The 5,000-nt window shown below is 51.9% G+C and overlaps 1 protein-coding gene and 1 long non-coding RNA gene across 4 annotated transcripts in view; one reads left to right on the top strand and one right to left on the bottom strand.

Annotated features, from left to right (window-relative positions):
• Positions 1-2,776, bottom strand: part of LOC147033459 (uncharacterized) — a 15,234-nt gene extending 12,458 nt beyond the window's left edge. Inside the window, exon 1 of the long non-coding RNA XR_015055550.1 lies at positions 2,572-2,776. This is a non-coding gene — a long non-coding RNA (uncharacterized LOC147033459). The remainder of the gene's footprint in view (positions 1-2,571) is intronic.
• Positions 2,777-2,827: 51 nt separating this feature from the next.
• PARP3 (poly(ADP-ribose) polymerase family member 3) overlaps positions 2,828-5,000 on the top strand; it is a 31,513-nt gene continuing 29,340 nt past the window's right edge. Inside the window, exon 1 of one of the 3 annotated variants that reach the window (XM_085871650.1) lies at positions 2,828-3,005. The gene's annotated coding sequence lies outside the window, so the exon portion shown is untranslated. Of the gene's footprint in view, positions 3,016-5,000 lie in introns of all 3 variants that reach the window. The other 2 variants (XM_085871651.1, XM_085871649.1) reach the window with 2 other exon arrangements.

Below are 5,000 nucleotides of genomic sequence, written 5' to 3'. Positions count from 1 at the left end.
CAAAAGGAAATTCCAAGGAGGGAAAACTGAAAAATTGGAAGTCGGAGGGATTTGGGTGGGGTTAAGGAGGGTGGAAAAGTTCATGTTTTTTGATTGGTTACGATCTGGGATAGTGGTGAACAGCTGTATTGAAGACCTGGAGGGAAGAATGAGATTGAAGAGGATGGACAAGTTGGTTCCACAGGTGGGGAAAAGAGGAACTAATGAGTGGAGGTGAGCAGTGATTCTGAATTTTTGTAGGTTGACCAGAAGGGGGTTGATGGTGGACCGTGCGAGCCCTGCAGAAACCTGGGGGGGGGGGACAAAGCATGGAAAGAGCAAATGATGAAAGACCAGAAAGGAGGAGGTAGCAGACAGAGCAGCCACCAACCTGTTAGCGATGGAGAAGTGATCGGCACATACACTCAACTTCATCACGAAAGATTTCAATGATCTTAAATGCCTTGGTTTCCACGGCATCAAACTGAGCAAGATGCGAGGCAGGGGCACCAGCCCAGAGAAGAGAGCAGTACTCCATCAAGCTCTGGATGAAGGTGGATAGTAAGCAAGTGTATAGGAGTTCAGGTGTGCCGAGGAAGGACTCTGTATGACACAGGATGTCCAGTCGACGACTGGTTTTGCAGGTGAACCTTGAAATGTGGTTTGCCCAAGAAAGATCATGGCTGATAGTGAGACCCAGAAGTTTGAATGACTGAACATCCTCAAAGAGGATTTGTGAAGAAAGTAGATAAGGAGGGTTTTCAGACAGAGAGAGAGAGTGATGGTGTGAGATTTGTCAGGAGTGAAAGACATATTCCAAGTGTTTGACCAGCTTGTGATTTTATGTCAACGTCTGGAGAGAGGGAAGTCTCATGCAGCCTGCCTGTCTGAAGGATGAGGGATGTCACGGCAGAGGATGGAGTCATCAGAAACATGGTGAACGGGTCGGGTATGTGACAGGTTCCAAATCGATTCGAATTTTGTTCAGGTACGAATCAAGATCCGGCCTATCAGTGGATACAAAATGTAAGCTGTTCATCCTGGTGGAGGTATTGTTGCGAATCTGGAAACCATGAGCACACAACAGCCAGGTCCTATAGATCAGCTATATCGGTAAGTACGTGTTTCTAGTCAGAGTCCCGTCCCTAGTCTAATGGGTGATTAAATGTTCGTGCACTGCGGAGTTATTTTGATAGTTAGGGTTTTCTTTTACATTTTCAACTACAACAACAACACCTTCGCTTCGTTCCATCCTGATGCCATAACGCTCGCGGTGGGCGGAGTTCACCGAAGGACTTGGCGTCTCTCTCGACCAATCAGAGAGATGCGAGCAAGTTTGCCGTCGTTCGGCCAAAGGGAGCCAACGCAGGCCAATATTACTCATCTTCCTGTTTGAAAGACGGTCCGCCGAGACGCCCGCCATACCCCCCCCCCCGGTCCAATCAGCAGACTTGGCACCCCTTTTGGCCAATCACAGGGGCAATGAGCGGATTGCGCGCCAAAACCATCCAGTAAGGGCGGGTTACGAGAGGGAGTCCCCTCTCCCCTGGACGGAGAGTGAATAAATGATCGGCATGATCCGACTGGGGGCAGTTGGAGTTTGCCTGCCATATCATCTCAGATCGCCTTGCCTTGCCTGCTGGCACTCGCTGCCTTGTCTGCCCTCATGCTGGTTGGCGTCCGTACTTCACCCTCCGTCCCTGGTGCTTGGAGTGGCATCGTTGTTGCGGGTTCGAGTCCCGCCGAGCCAGAACGTCGATGACCGCACGAGGCAGACAGGTCCAAGCTAGCTCTGATCTCCAGCTCACCTTTCCTCGAGCTGGAAGCCTTCAATAAAGACCCGACGGGTTCCATTTCTGGGTATTTGTGTGTACGTGTCTGTGTCCGTGGGCCCCGTCTGATAAGTAGAAACTGTTAAGTGTCTGTGTTCCTTGTACATTATTTGCCTTGCTAGATTCGGATAACTCTTCCCTTACGTGCTTCCCGAGTCCCCCGACTATTGTTAATAAATTCCCCTTTTTGTTGAATGTACCAGCTCGTTTCTGTGTTTCTCTTATTGGCTTAGCACGGAGCGTGTTGGAAAATAGCGAAGCAGCAAATTGTTCATTTGGTCCGTCGTGGCTCTGGTAACTCCGCTCGGTTACGCCGGATCCGACTCGGATCAGACAGAGTCGGCCAAGGGTGAATTTTCCCAGTGGTTAGACTGTGTGGTCATTTAGGTATATTGAAATTGGCAATTGACCCTACCCCACGTGGTCGACCTATTGGCGATAATTGGCCCGATAAGGGACCCGTGATCTTTCGGATTTATCTGAAAGGTACGACCTAAATTCCGGTGTGTTCGGTGGAGCCGACTCTACTGCTCCCCCTAGCGGTCGTGTTTGCCACCGAGACCCGGCCCCACAACACTATGTGCTCTACCGAGTACCGTTCTCGTAATTTTAATGTAATAATTTCCATTTCCCCCCTCCTCCCCCTTTTCTCTGACTTTGGTACGTATTAAATAGATGGATCAACACAATTCACATCCGATCAAACAACATCAATTTTCAATAAAATGAATAGGTGGAAGAACCAAAACGCCGCGCTTACCAAATATGGTCACAGCTTGCATTCAAATGCCCGACCGTGAGTTATAATCGCTTTTTCATGAAACGTGAGAAGTTATATTAAAATAAGAGACAGAACAATATATGATTCAAATGCCAAAAGCGAATTAGTTTCCAACGACGGACGACTGCCAAGCACTCTCCCCATCACACTTAGCTCATTAATATTCATGAGCACGTACGCGGAAGTGCCGACACAGCCTCTGTTCGTCAGGCGGCGTTCCACACCTAGCTAATTAATATTCATGAGCACGTATGCGGAAGTGCCGGCACAGCCTCTTCTTACGTCAGACGGCTTGCGAACCCCACGCTCATTGCTGCTGAAGTTCGGTGCACCCACAGAGGGAAGATTGTAAACACGAACCGAATAACTTAACATTTTTTATTTCGCGTCATCGCATCAAGAGGGCAAGATCTGTACGTAATGGTAACCACACTTTACGCACTGTACTGTATTCCCGTTATTTGTTCTGCATTGGAATCCGACGACGTGGAACTGTACGTATTGTACACTAACTGTATCGACGATCGTACAACCGCCGACCGACTCTGCTTACTCGACGTGGACATTGAGAAACACAGAGATGTGAACAAAATCTATTTTGAATGAGATGGAAACATGTATCACGTGATGGACAAGGATACGAGGAGACAATATGGACAAATGGACGGAGAGTGAAAGGGATTCGAACCTCCAATTTCGGATCGGAATACCAAGCAGATGAACCCCGTCGTTACTTTAAATAGTTATTATTCACATTGGACGGGTATTCAATCACAGGCACATTCTGAATTCTGGTTGCATCATTGCTGAGACGTGGCTGGACGACTCACATGGGGACCGTGCATATTGGGGCAGGCTCTCCCTCTCCCTCCCGCTTTCGCTCTCCCTCTCCCTCCCGCTTTCGCTCTCCCTCTCCCTCCCGCTTTCGCTCTCCCTCTCCCTCCCGCTTTCGCTCTCCCTCTCCCTCCCCCTTTCGCTCTCCCTCTCCCTCCCCCTTTCGCTCTCCCTCTCCCTCCCCTTTCGCTCTCCCTCCCCTTTCGCTCTCCCTCCCCCTTTCGCTCTCCCTCCCCCTTTCGCTCTCCCTCCCCCTTTCGCTCTCCCTCCCCTTTCGAACTCCCTCCCCTTTCGCTCTCCCTCTCCCTCCCCTCACGCTCTCCCTCCTCCTCTCGCTCTCCTCCCCCTCTCCCTCCCCCTCTCCCTCCCCTCTCCCTCCCCCTCTCCCTCTCCCTCCCCTCTCCCTCCCCTCTCGCTCTCCCTCCCCTTTTCACTCTTCTGTCCCTCCCCTTTCGCTCTCCCTCTCCGTCCTGCTCTCCCTTTCGCTCTCCCCTCCCCCCTTTCTCTCTCCCTCTCTCCCCTCCCCATCTCCCTCCCCCTCTCTCTCCCTCTCCCGCCCCCTCTTGCACTCCCTCCCCCTCTCGCTCTCCCTCCGCTCTCGCTCCCCCTCCCCTCCTCCTCCCCCTCCCCTCCCCCTCCTCCCCTCTCCCTCCCCCTCTCCCTCCCCCTCTCCCTCCCCCTCTCCCTCCCCCTCCCCCTCCCCCTCCCCTCCCCCTCTCCCTCCCCCTCTCCCTCCCCTCTCCCTCCCTCTCCCTCCCCCTCTCCCTCTGCCTCTCCCTCCCCCTTTCGCTCTCCCTTTTTTTTTTTTTTTTTTTTTTTTTTTTTTTTTGTATACCTTGGTCGAGGCTCGTATGAGAGCTAACACACAACTCACAGCAAGGAGGCATGAGACAAGAGGGGCGGGAGTGGAAGGGACAAATCATTGGGGAACAGACACAGGTGAACTGTGGAAGGGAGAGGGATGGGGATGGGACGGGGAACATGGCGAGGAGAAGATGGACATTACAGGGACTTCCAGGAAGGAAAGCAGGAGAATTGAAGGAAGTGGGCTTGGGTGGATTATCGGGGGTAGAAAAGATCGAGGATTTGGATGGGGGAAGATAAGAGGTGGTGGTGAACAGCTGTTTTGAAAGCCTGGAGGGAAGAATGGGAAAGAATAGAGTGAGGAAGTTTATTCCAAAGGCGGGAAAAAAGAGGAATGAAAGAGTGAAGATGAGCAGTGATTCGTGATTTTGGTAGTTGTACCAGAAGGGGGTTGTTGGCGGACCTTGAGCGCCCTGTGGAAATGTGGTTGGGACAAATCGCAGAGAGAGTAGGGGGGGCAAGGCTGGAGAGGAGTCGGTAGAAGACAGAAAGACCACCGACCAACCTGCGGTGATTGAGTGAGAGGCCCAAAGACTCAGCTTCATTGCGGGAGATGCCGATGATCTTAAATGCCCTGGTTTCGACAGCGTGAAGTCGAGAAAGGTGGGAGGCAGGAGCAGCAGCCCAGAGGGGAGAGCAGTACTCCATCAGGCTACGGACAAAAGCTTTGTAAGTGGTCAGGAGCTCAAGAGGGCCGAGGAAGGACTTTG

The sequence above is a fragment of the Eptatretus burgeri genome, chromosome 2 (genome assembly GCF_056783735.1).
Source record: "Eptatretus burgeri isolate ZD-2024b chromosome 2, Ebu_testis_v1, whole genome shotgun sequence".
Classification (NCBI taxonomy): domain Eukaryota; kingdom Metazoa; phylum Chordata; class Myxini; order Myxiniformes; family Myxinidae; genus Eptatretus; species Eptatretus burgeri.
The sequence above is the reverse complement of the archived record's forward strand: the minus strand, read 5'-3'. Positions and strand labels throughout refer to the sequence as shown.